The sequence below is a fragment of the Pseudorasbora parva genome, chromosome 12 (genome assembly GCF_024679245.1).
Source record: "Pseudorasbora parva isolate DD20220531a chromosome 12, ASM2467924v1, whole genome shotgun sequence".
Taxonomy (NCBI): domain Eukaryota; kingdom Metazoa; phylum Chordata; class Actinopteri; order Cypriniformes; family Gobionidae; genus Pseudorasbora; species Pseudorasbora parva.
Genome location: NC_090183.1, coordinates 13,944,558 through 13,958,924, shown reverse-complemented (window position 1 = coordinate 13,958,924; position 14,367 = coordinate 13,944,558).

Sequence of the window (14,367 nt, the reverse complement as noted above, 5' to 3'; positions counted from 1 at the left end):
AAATCTGGCCTTTTAATCAACAACCAGGTAAACAGGATCTGTGCAATGTAAACACATCCCACAAGGCGTCTCCTGGAGGAGGTCCATCAAACAAGGGCTTTTTGAGCAACACTGGGAAGTCCTCTTGTATGAAGCCTATTTTACATGTCCTCTCTGTCCTGTATTACCATCTCTATGTGTATATGAATCATCGGGCCTATTCAGGAGAGAGAGAGAGAGAGAGAGAGAGAGAGAGAGAGAGAGAGAGAGAGAGAGAGAGAGAGAGAGAGAGAGATGTGCTCTCAGGACACAGTGCTATTCCTGTCTGGGTGTTTCTGAGCACATTGAAATGCGCTCTCTTCAAAATGCTTTCACTGAGCGCTTGCTTCCCTCAGTGGTGGGGGGGAGAGAGAGAGAGAGAGAGAGAGAGAGAGAGAGAGAGAGAGGAGGAAGAAGTGTGGGTGGCTTTGGGTAGAACAAGCTACAGATGGAAGAGTACAGAATTTGTCATATGCATGGAGAGATTCAGGAAAGGTAGAAGCAGCATCTGAAATGATTGCGGGGGGGGGGGGGGGGCTAAATGTTTGTGTATTTTAATAAAAGCTCAACCTTATGAGGATGTTGATCAGATAGAAATGAAAATATGTTTAAAAATATCTACTTTAATACCTATTTGGTGTGGAAAATTGGTTTTGAGCTTACGTGTGAGCTGATAAATGTTTATATGTGAATACAACTAAGCCTAAATTCAATCTGTTCATAACACTCTAAAAAGTAATTTAGGGGACCTGTTACCACAACTTAAATAAATGTATAAAAATTCAAATGTATTGTTTTAATTAAACCTAGAAGTTACAGACATTATTCTGTAGTTCTGTTGACATAATAATGTTGATCATTACATCAACTTAATATCATCTGTAATTTAAACTCAAATTTCTGTTTTAATTGACTTGTTCATTTAATTGTAAAAAATTACTTTTCCGTCCGCTAGAGGGCGCTTATTCAAAACAAAGGTGTAGTTTGATGACGCCAAGTTTAAGTGCAGCATCTTTTAGACATGTGGTCTTCACCTCAGCCGGTGGAAAAGAATCGGGATAGGACTCGGGTAGAAGTTCATGGATGCGGTTATTAAAACTACACTGTGTAACTTTTTTTGTCTATTCTTAGCTAAAAACACTTAGTTCTTTCAAAAAATATATGTGCTCATTAATGTATATTTACTTCTTTCAAGTAATAAAGTATTCTCGTAAGTTTATAAAATGCCATTGAAAATACATACGGGTGAGGGGTTCGAATGCTGGTCGTCAGGTTGCCCCTCCATCTTGAAAGTACATATATATTATCACAGGTCTGTTCTGAAAATAAAAATGCAAATAATAAAATTAAATTAAAGGTCCTGTTCTTCGCGATCCCATCCAAAGCGGGAAATACCCGTAAATTCAAGCTTCGCATTTCGCGTACCTCTAAGCTCTCCCTCGAACCTCCGTCACATCAACTGATCTCTGCTCACGGAGAAAATGATATAGCCTACAATGTAAACTTTGCCTTACGCGATGTCGTACAATATACAGAATAACGATAGCACTGATAAAAGTTACTTTACTAAGATTAGCTTGCATTCGTCTGGGAACCTGATAGCTGATGTTAGCAATGAAATTGTAAAAAAAATTACGAAACATAAAACTATTATTCATTTTACATAGATGTCATAACGTACATGTTAGGTGACAAATTAAATAACTGCAAATTATAATAGTTTTCTAAAGTAACCTCATCACTTGAAGGAACACTCATGGCCAACGTCAAACTGGAAGCCATGTTAATCTTGGACTAAATAGGCCACCGTAGGAGATAAAAGAAATCTGAATTGAGAAGAACAGAAACTAATACTCACTGGATGGTCATAGTGGACACAGTGTAGCTTTAACAATACTGTAGTATGAAGCAGAGCAGGACCGAGTGTTGAGAAGCTGAGCAAGGCCACTGGAGCGATTGTTAATGTGATGAACAACACACGCCTCGCGAGCAGCGAGACTTTTATTATGACGGGACACAGTCACCGGCGCTATTTCTGCTTTTCCGATCACGAGTATGAGGTAACGCAGCTCTGTTTATCATATTAGATTCATTTGAGTGTGTTTAAGATTATGTTATGACGTTATTCTGTGCGTTCGCTTGGCGGCTGCGGTGACACGTTCACACTGCTAAGAGTAAAGCGTTTCTGCAGAATAAAACCCGAAACGGAGGGTAACGCAGTTATGACGCAATTGACAGGTTACTCCTCACACGACCCGGTTCCTTGGTTGAAATTGCAATTTACTCACAATTTACAAATAGTTGGAAACATTTGGGATATTGTAAGTACACAACTGAACAAAATATATAACACTGGCCTAGTGGTTTTTGGATATTTTACTGCAAAAATCTTACATATTGCCCCTTTAACTAATATTAACAAATGAAACTTTATTTTAAAGTGTTACCAAAATGGCAAGTATCACATTGAATTAAACATGAAAAACCAAAATAGCATTTTCTTGTAATTTGTATTGAATAATCTTTATTTTATTTACAACTTAGAAATATATATTTTTTACAGTGTGTGATGCATGACTCATCTGGCAATAACATTCATATTTATGCATTAATGTAAATTAATAATGAAAGCTACAGATGGAAGAGTAAATAAATTTGCCATATAGAGATATTCAGAAAAGATGGACAAAGAGGAATCTGAAACGATTGCAGGGTAATAAAAACAAAGCTAAATGTTTATGTATTTTAATATACATTATATTGCCAAAAGTATTGGGACACCCATTCAAATCTTTGATTTAGGTGTTCCAATGACTTCCACAGGTGTATAACATCAAGCACCTAGGCATGCAGACTGCTTTTATAAATGGAAGCAATTGGGTACAACAGCAACGTAAAATCACAGAGTGGTGTCAGTGCTAACAGCGCTAACTTTCACCAGTCGCCAAGTGCAATGCAAAGCGTCAGATGCAATGGTGTAAAGCACACCGACACTGGACTCTAGAGCAGTGGAGACTTGTTCTCTGGAGTGACGAATGTTTGCTTCTCTGTTTGGCAATCCGATGAACGAGTCTGGGTTTGGGGTTGCCAGGAGAACGGTACTTGCAGAACTGCATTGTACCAAGTGTAAAGTTTGGTGGAGGGGGATTTTGGTGTGGGGTTGCTTTTCATGGGTTGGGCTTGGACCTTTAGTTCCAGTGAAAAGAACTCTTAATGGCACTTTTAAAACTTACCAATACATTTTGGACAATTTCATGCTCCCAACTTTGTGGGAAGAGATTGGGGATGGCCCCTTCCTGTTCCAACATGACTGGACACCAGTGCACAAAGCAAGGTCCATAAAGGCATTGATGAGCGAGTTTGGTATGGAGGAAGTTGACTGGCCTTCACAGAGTCCTGACCTCAATCCGACAGAACACATTTGGGATGAATTAGAGCGGACACTGCGAGCCAGGCCTTCTCGTCCAACATCAGTTCCTGGCCTCACAATTGTGCTTTAGAAGAATGGTCAAAAAATCCCATAAACACACTACTAAACCTTGTGGAAAGCCTTCACAGAAGAGTTGAAGCTGTTAAAGTTGCAAAAGGGTGGGCCAACTCCATATTTAAACCCTACGGACTAAGAATGGAATGTCATTAAAGTTCATGCGCATGTAAAAGGCAGTCCCAAAACTTGTGGCAATATAGTGTATCTTATAGTGTATTATAGGTAAAAGTGAAATGCCTTCAGAATTACTTTTTTTTTTTACTCAGAAATTGGTAGTAAATTTCACAAACAATTACAAAGAAATAGCAAGTAACTGTGAATTACATAACATTTTAAATTGGAAAAATCACGTTTAACAGTGTATGATGCATGATTCCTCTTGGCAGTAACATTTATATTTGTACATTAATGTAATAATCTTTTCATATTATTAATTAAAGCTACAGATGGAAGACTACAGAAATTTGACATATGGAGAGATCTAAAATGATAGCAAAATATCTCTGAATTTTAATTTAGGCTCAGCCGCATGATTATTTTGATATGGTAGAAGTTGATTTCTTTTTTTCTTTTTTTTTAAACCTATTATGCATGACTCATCTGGCAAAAACATTTAAATTTGTGCGCTAATGTAACATAATCTCTTTATGAATAAAAAATTGCCTCTGTTTTCTTAAAAGCTGCCTATTTTAAAGTGTGCCTTGCATTCTAACACGATTTACACGAATACTGGGCAGGCTGTGTATATTTTCAGTATGAACAGTTATATTTTACAAATATTATATAGTCTTTCCTCTGAGAGCAGTTCTGTTAAAACATGATCTAAAACCAAAAATATATGCTTCAGATTTATTCATTGGAAGTAAAAAGGCAAGTTGGCTGGGTGATATGTATCTGTTGGTACAGACTTCAATTTCTAATCTCTGGGGACAAGAATGTTTAATGTCAGGGCTTTTAAAGGCATCACTCTGACGAACTCTGCCATCTAGTGATTATCACATGAGAGGAATAGCGGTTACTGATTGGACCTTCCCAACCTGTCATTAGCTTCCCATTGTGCAGATGAATCTATAGTAAACAAATAGGCAGACCTGCTTGTCAAGAGTCAGAAAAGGACGAGAAGGCGTTTTTAGTTACAGTGCCGGTGGTGGTAAAATTCTTCTCACATTATTCCAACGGTTATGTGTCCTTCTCACCAGTGACATCATTAGAAGCTGTCTGGACACATTACATCACATTTCATTATGCTCCAGCGGTATAATTATTTATGTAGGTCATTAAGGCATTCCCGAGAAGACTAGGCAAGTGTCTTGAGGAAAACCTCGGCTGGTGTGAAGCAGTTACGATGTGCTTTTGCAGCATTTAGACAAGAGCATGCTGTGTCTGACGCTTGCTCTAGTAAGCTTGCCGTTGGTGTTTGCATGTGTGTGGAATTGTCCTTGGCGCAAACACCCTTAAGCCTGTTCTACACTAACCTGATACTTCACTACAAACAGAGCATCCTAATTTGGATTTGAATGCTTCCAAAAACAAAATAGTCTAAACTAGAATGCGCTCTTAGAGGAAAATGTTCTATATTACATAGAACCTAAAGGGTTCTGGCAGGCACTTCAGAAGCTTTTATGGGTTCTAAATGGGATCATGTTATGGATTTAAATGTTTTGTTTTTGTTTCATTTTTTTATTTTGATTAAATGTATTAAAAAGCTTGTAAGCATGTGCTATTATTCCAAACAATTTAAATAACCTGTTAAACATGAAAGTACTATGCAATCATTTAAAGTGCCCCATTGTGCTTTTTTGAATATATGCAGCAAAGTGAATGTAAAATGGCTGCAAAGCATCAAATTGCATTTCAGATAAAGTTATTGCCTCCTAAAGGAGAGAAATCGAACCTGAACTGCTGAAATGAGTCATCTGCAATTCCAGTCTTACTTCCTGTTCTAAAAAGTAATTGAGGGGACCTGTTATCACATTTTAAAGGGGGCATAACACACAGTTTCTGCCAATCTCATGTTAAAGGGTTAGTTCACACAAACATGAAAATTCTCTCATTAATTACTTACCCTTGATGTCGTATGACACCCGTAAGACCTCTGTTCATCTTCGGAACACAAATGAAGATATTTGTGTTGAAATCCGATGGCTCAGACAGGCCTTCATTGACACCAATGTCATTTCCTCTCTCAAGACCCATAAAGACACTAAAGACGTTGTTACAAAGCCCATCTCACTACAGCGGCTCTACAATCATTTTATAAAGCGACGAGAATAGTTTTTGTGCGCAATTTTAAAAAAAAATAACGACTTCAAAAATAACGATTTCAAAACAAATTTTCGAACGGTATGAATCAGCGTATTGATTCATGATTCGGATCGCCAATGTCACGTGATTTCAGCAGTTTGGCAGTTTGACACGCAATCCGAATCATGAATCAATACGCTGATTCATAACGGTTCGAAACATTGTTTTGAAATCGGCCTATCACTATATAAGTCGTTATTTAGTCTTTTGGCCCACAAAAAAATTCTTGTTGCTTCATAAAATTATTATAGAGCCACTAGTGAGATGGGCTTTGTAATGACGTCTTTAGTGCCTCTATGAGTCTTGAGAGAGGAAATGACATTGGTGTCAATGAAGGCCTGTCTGAGCCATCGGATTTCAAAAAAAAAATTGTGCAAAAATTTGAATTTAAATTACAGACGATATTAAATTGATGTAATGATCAACATTATTATGTCAACAGAAGTAAGGATAGACACAACTGTCTACAGAATAAGGTTTGCAACTTAAAAGGTTTAATTTTAACAATACAATTTTTACTTGCAACCATGGCAGGTTTTAATATGTTGTAGTAACTTGAATGAAATTGTCTTAACTTTGGAAATTAGGCAGTGGATTTCCAGTTCCCAGCATGCTTTGCATTGTGCTGAAGAGATACATGATAGTAAACCCTACATTGACTTTATAAGCAATGACTGCGCCAATCTTATATGCAATATCTTACTTGTTTATTAAATATACATGTTAAATAAGTTTATGTTAGCATGTCCTATAATAGCTGTTGATTTGAAATGAAATAGATCAGAATAATGAAGGGCTACAACTCTGGTAGTTGGAGTGACCAATTTTTTGGTCGGTGTGTAAAAACTGACAACACAGGCTCATCCTAACTGTAACTCTCAATGAAGTCAACGCTTTACACTTGTTAGGAGCTTCTTTTTTATGGATGTTTTGTGTTTGGTGAGCTAATAACATCAATACTAACAAATGATGATGGTAATGATGACTGATGGTAGTGGTAATGGAAATGCTAATGGTGAAAATAATAATAATAATAAAAATATAAAAAATATAATAATAACAATGTATGTTCTTCCAAATACACATTGAGAATATCTTATATTTGATATATTAAATAAATGTCAATTAGTGCTGCTTGTGTGGAGTTAAGGGTAGGCATAATAAGCTTTAGCTTCAGCCTTTGTTCAATAAGAGTGTAAACCTTTTTATTTATTTACTTTTTTTATTTTATTTTTGGTTATGTATGTTTGCATGCATATACCGAATTGTATGTATGTACCTATATGACTTATGCTATTTTGTGTAAAATGATTTTAACTGGAATTTTGCTTGTTGACCAAAAACTAAATAAATAAAATACTAAAAATGTATATTTTGTACAATTAATTGTCATCCAGGTATCGCAGACTCACTCTGTTTTTTCAAACAAATGCAGCTGCTGACATTTTTTCAACAATTGTTTTGTACACTGTAATGGATTATTAGATAACAAACAGGTAGATTTTAAATCCATTTAATCTCAAATCCATATCTCTTATCCTCATATTTATTTATGTGGTGAAATACTGTAACAGTAGCCCTTAGTTTGAACTTTTAACTTGCAAGCAACTGCATTCTTCATGGAAGCTTTGCATTTAAACACCTGATCAAATATTTAAACTCAGGTAAATATTTCGTGTTTAATCATTTACTTATTTTGGCAAGTAGTCATGTAATAAGTGGGATAATGTGCATCCAGCCAGGTGTTATCAAAGAATAAACACCTTCAAAATGATGCTAGTCCTGATTACTCTGTCAGGTTTATTCTGTGATAACAACCAGCTGGATGTACATTATCCCTTACATAATGCCCACATATGGTAATAAGTGGCTGCCTGTGAACACCGTCTTCTTTGCCCCGCCCTCAAACACTAGTTGTAGCTAAGGCCTTTAAAGTTTGGTTTGTGTTGCTGTTTTCTGCGCTGTGAATCTACTTTGAATGCACTTTAAAAAGATAAGGACTCAGGCTCAAATTGAGACGGTAAAACCAACACCGTTTGTTACTGTTCGAATCATTGTGTATTAAGTGCTGAGGAAGTCTCCGGAGCTGAAATTCAAATGGTAATGGGCATTTAGTTTCCGGCACGTGCTATAAGCGATGACCAATCACAACAGACTGGATCATCTGAACAATCAGAGCAGAGTAGGCTCTCATAAAGGACGGGTTTTAGAGAGACTGAATCTTCGAAAGAACCGTTTTCAGACTCTTTGAGAAATTAGGTGATGTGCAATGTACAGGGAGTGCAGAATGATTAGGCAAATGAGTATTTTGACCACATCATCCTCGTTATGCATGTTGTCTTACTCCAAGCTGTATAGGCTGGAAAGCCTACTACCAATTAAGCATATTAGGTGATGTGCATCTCTGTAATGAGAAGGGGTGTGGTCTAATGACATCAACACCCTATATCAGGTGTGCATAATTATTAGGCAACTTCCTTTCCTTTGGCAAAATGGGTCAAAAGAAGGACTTGACAGGCTCAGAAAAGTCAAAAATAGTGAGATATATTGCAGAGCGATGCAGCAGTCTTAAAATAGTTAAGCTTCTGAAGCGTGATCATCAAACAATCAAGTGTTTCATTCAAAATAGTCAACAGGGTCGCAAGAAGCGTGTGGAAAAACCAAGGCGCAAAATAACTGCCGGTGAACTGAGAAAAGTCAAGCGTGCAGCTGCCAAGATGCCACTTGCCACCAGTTTGGCCATATTTCAGAGCTGCAACATCACTGGAGTGCCCAAAAGCACAAGGTGTGTGCAAAACTCAGAGACATGGCCAAGGTAAGAAAGGCAGAAAGTCGACCACCACTGAACCAGACACACAAGCTGAAACGTCAAGACTGGGCCAAGAAATGTTTTATGGACTGATGAAATGAGTGAGTCTTGATGGGCCAGATGGATGGGCCCGTGGCTGGATTGGTAAAGGGCAGAGAGCTCCAGTCCGACTCAGACGCCAGCAAGGTGGAGGTGGAGTACTGGTTTGGGCTGGTATCATCAAAGATGAGCTTGTGGGGCCTTTTCGGGTTGAGGATGGAGTCAAGCTCAACGCCCAGTCCTACTACCAGTTTCTGGAAGATACCTTCTTCAAGCAGTGGTACAGGAAGAAGTCTGCATCCTTCAAGAACAACATGATTTCCATGCAGGACAATGCTCTATCACACGCGTCCAAGTACTCCACAGCGTGGCTGGCAAGAAAGGGTATAAAAGAAGAAAATCTAATGATATGGCCTCCTTGTTCACCTGATCTGAACCCCATTGAGAACCTGTGGTCCATCATCAAATGTGCGATTTACAAGGAGGGAAAACAGTACACCTCTCTGAACAGTGTCTGGGAGGCTGTGGTTGCTGCTGCACGCAATGTTGATGGTGAACAGATCAAAACACTGACAGAATCCATGGATGGCATGCTTTTAAGTGTCTTTGCTAAGAAAGGTGGCTATATTGGTCACTGATTTGTTTTTGTTTGGTTTTTGAATGTCAGAAATGTATATTTGTGAATGTTGAGATGTTATATTGGTTTCACTGGTAAAAATAAATAATTGAAATGGGTATAAATTTGTTTTTTGTTAAGTTGCCTAATAATTATGCACAGTAATAGTCACCTGCACACACAGATATCCCCCTAAAATAGCTAAAACTAAAAACTAAAACTAAAACTTCCAAAAATATTCAGCTTTGATATTAATGAGTTTTTTGTGTTCATTGAGAACATGGTTGTTGTTCAATAATAAAATTAATCCTCAAAAATACAACTTGCCTAATAATTCTGCACTTCCTGTATATTATGAGAAAATTAAAGTTTTTTGACCTTGGATGCGTGTAAATCTAGTAGACCTCCAAAACTAAATTGGAAACCTTTAAAATACGTAGATTAATATGAGCACTTTAAGACAGGGGTTTTCAAACTTTATGATGCCAAGGACCCCCAAGTATGATGAACTTTTATGCGGGACCCCCTTCCTAAAATCCATCTATTTTTTATTTAGGCATAAGAAAAAACATTTAAAACTGTTAAATTAAAACACAAAAACACATCAGTTGTGTGACATTATAAATACAAAATATGGTTTTCAAACTCAATAAATTGGCTATAGCCTACTTTAATGTTGGATGTAAAAACATAAAGAAAAATTATTTGTACAATAAACGTATGCAAGCAGCTTACGTACTGCGTTACAACCCCAATGAGTGAGATAAAGGGGACTCCGAAGAAAGATGCAAACATTTATAATTCTGGAAAGTAGCCTATGTACATGGCAAGAGAGGAGAGAAACATTTAGAATAAAACTGAATGTTTGGTAGACTTTATCCATTTTTGCTTTGTCTTTTTATTCTCTGAAATTTTCTGAGGACCCCTTAGAACCTTCTGGAGGACCCCTGGGGGTCCCCGGACCCCAGTTTGAAAACCCCTGCTTTAAGACATGTCTCCCTATATAGAACATTTTTGGCAAGAATATCTATATAGAAACCCATCAAATCCTTTTTTCTAAGAGTATGTTCAGCAAAAGGACTTATAGCCACTCACTGTATTTGTCTTTGCTTCCAAAAGATCTACTGTGCATGTGTGAATGTGCAACTTATAATTGGAGAGATATTCCTGATGAATTTCTGTTACAGTCTTCCACTGTGGATAGTGCTGACACTTACAGAGCAGCAGAGTCAGTCCATTATAGACTGGAAGTCATTTGCATGACTCCAAAATAACACACTAATTGTGCCCTTATCTTCCAGCACCCCGCTTGGCTTGATGGAAAATCGAGAGTTGGAAAAGGACACACAGATGTGAAATAGAGTTCAGAGTGAGTGTTTATCTTTACGATGGTGTCAGAAAATGACAAGTATTGTTGGTCATAACAGTTTGCTTTAGAAGATTTATCAAATGAAGAATGTGTTTTGTTCCCCCTTCTCTATCTGACACTGATGTGACAGTATATTAATCACCTGTATCTTTTTCATCCATCATTCTGACACATAAACGGCCAAGTATATTAAAGGCTGGACATGAATTATTTTCTAATAAATTGCATGTTGGTGCACAATATTTAGTGACCTTCAGGGTGCCCATGTCTGTTTATGTTTTGATGCCAAAACCCGGAGCAAATTCTGTCATTTCAAATCACATGTAAATGTCTTATTCTTGCTTTTTTTGTTTTTTTTAAAATAAGCTGATAGTAGTTATCAGGTCGGGACAGAATATATATATATATATATATATATATATATATATATATATATATATATATATATATATATATATATATATATATATATATATATATATGTATATGTATATGTATATGTATATATATATGTATATATATGTATGTATATGTATATGTATATATATATATGTATGTATATATATATATATATATATATATATATATATATATATATATATATATATATATATATATATATATATATATATATATATATATATATATATATATACTTATTTGCAGCTGTATCATACAAATAACTAGTTTTGAAAAAAAACAAATTATGTCTCTCACAGTGGACACGCACCTACAATTCCAGACCCCTCCATGATTTCCAAGTGAGAACTTGGAAATATATAATTATAAAAGTGAGTCTGTATGTTTATATAATATAATATTATTATATTATTATATTATATTATATAAACACACAAACTCACCTAAAGGATTATTAGGAACACCTGTTCAATTTCTCATTAATGCAATTATCTAATCAACCAATCACACTGCAGTTGCTTCAATGCATTTAGGGGTGTGGTCCTGGTCAAGACAATCTCCTGAACTCCAAACTAAAAGTCAGAATGAGTAAGAAAGGTGATTTAAGCAATTTTTTGTGTGACATGGTTGTTGGTGCCAGATGAGCCAGTCTGAGTATTTCACAATCTGCTAAGTTACTGGGATTTTCACGCACAACCATTTCTAGGCCGGAGACACACTGCAAGCGTGGTGTGAGCGTGGCGTTTCTGCTGCGTGTCAGCCGCGGGGCGTTTTCTCTTTCTTTGCACACCAGAAGTCTGACGCGGCGCTGCTGCTGCTATTAATGTACAGGGAAGCCCTATACTTCATGTAAAATACAAATATATTGCCTATTGATACAGCAAAGACAACGTCAGCAGTAGCTTATTGACCATACATATCTATGGTGTTGTCGGCAAAATAGGCTACAGAATATTTCGGTCTGTGTTGACAGGTTTAATATTTCAAAATCGATAATTATGTTGTTTTTTATTATTACAAATAGGCCTATATCTGCATTTATGTTAACCTACCTGCATTTATGAAACCTAATTCATTTATTAATATGTATGTGTCAAAATTACATATAAACATATTTTCCTAATCTATTTTGCCTGAAATCGCTTCCAACACGCTCGCGTGTCGCGTGAAAAACAGGCGTCTCTTCTATTTGAAGCATGCACGCGTTTTCCGCGAGGCTCAGACCGCGCGTGTGACGCAGGCAGTATGCAAGCTCTAACCGGTTAGCATTGGAGCCAAAATAAAAACGGACTCGCCACGCAGCCGAGACGCTCACGGCACGCTTACAGTGTGTCCCCGGCCTAAGGTTTACAAAGAACGGTGTAAGAAGGGAAAAACATCCAGTATGCAGCAGTCCTGTGGGTAAAAATGCTTTGATGCTAGAGGTCAGAGAAGAATGGGCCGACTGATTAAAGCTGATTAAAGAGCAACTTTGACTGAAATAACCACTCGTTACAACCAAGGAATGCAGCAAAGCATTTGTGAAGCCACATCACACACAGCCTTGAGGCAGATGAGCTACAACAGCAGAAGACCCCACCGGGTACCACTCATCTCCACTACAAATTAGAAAAAGAGGCTACAATTTGCATAAACTCACCAAAATTGGACAGCTGAAGACTGGAAAAATGTTTCCTGGTCTGATGAGTCTCGATTTTCACGAGACATTCAGATGGTAGAGTCAGAATTTGGTGTAAACTGAATGAGAACATGGATCCATCATGCCTTGTTACCACTGTTCAGGCTGGTGGTGGTGGTGGTGTAATGGTGTGGGGGATATTTTCTTTGCACACTTTAGACCTCTTAGTGCCAATTGGGCATCGTTTAAATGCCACGGCCTACCTGAGCATCGTTTCTGACAATGTCCATCTCTTTATGACCACCATGTACCCATCTTCAGATGGCTACTTCCAGCAGGATAATGCACCATGTCAGAAAGCCAGAATCATTTAAAATTGGTTTCTTGAACATGACAATGAGTTCACTGTACTAAAATGGACCTGTATATCACAATTCTGTTTATCCTTCTAAGAATAGTTTGATACAAACTCAGATTTGCAAGGAAAAAAAGTCAGAATTGTGAGATATAGACTCGAAATTTAAAAAAATATTAGCCTTTTATTCTGTCTTCCAAAGGTTGCTACAGCAGAACTGCCATTTTCTGCCCACATACACAAAATACAGTGTCGATCAGGTATTATTATGTCTGGCCCCTGGATGTATGGCCATTTCGTTTCATAATTTAACCATTGAAAAAGTGGCGGTGCTGTGACAAACGGATATGATGTATCCATGCACTCATTAAAGTTGATTTCCTTGAATAACAGAGCTTATTGCTGGGTGACAAGCTGCCCTAATATGCGGGGAATATTTTAAAAATAACATCTAATCAATATAACTATAATCTTTTTAACTATATTGTAGGCCTATACTAGGCCTATATCCGTGTAATTCTCTATCAAATGCGATCGGGGTTTCTGCAACCATGATGCGCGCGCATCCCGAATGTTTACAACCCTATAATTATCCTATTGCTGTGATGCCACGTGAGTGACAGGTTGTCCCGCCCTCACGCCAGTAAAAACGTCATCAGAGAACAGAAGAGATGTCGCTGCAAGTGGGGAGGGGAAGTTATTTAGATTAATGATTAGGAGGGCGCATGAATTTGTACAAATAAAACATAAACATATAATGATGTGTACGGATATGCAAAATTATATAAAAAAAGAATTGCCGATGCAGCACTGTTCATTGAAGCATGCTACAAGCGCAGCAAAAAAGATGTATCCAACACAAAAACACGTGTCATCCCCCACCTCCCATCTCCACCACCCTCTCAGAGAAGTTTCTCTTATTTGTCGGGGCTGGAAATGGAGTTGGAGAGCAGGAGACGCGCAGTGCGCAGGAACCGAGAACAGTGAGAGGACGAGCAGAATCAGATAGCAACGCTTGCCAGCTGTGAGGAACAGCAGAGGCGGTGAGTTAAAACTTGGACAGGATCCTTAAGGGCGTCTACCAACTACCATCTTATCAAATTGGTGCGATACACCTGGGGGAAACAGGAGGAGTGGATGAAGGTGGATGAGGGGGGTGCCAACGCACAAGTGCTAGACTGCGCCAAGGCAATCTGAAATTACATATTACTCGCATCCATATTTCTCCACATTTCACAGCATCGGCTGAGTGAGTTTTATTTATTTTTTTTAGTTATGCGGATTTGGAGAAGACGAGGAGATCTGCATCGCTCCATCACAAGACAAGCGCGC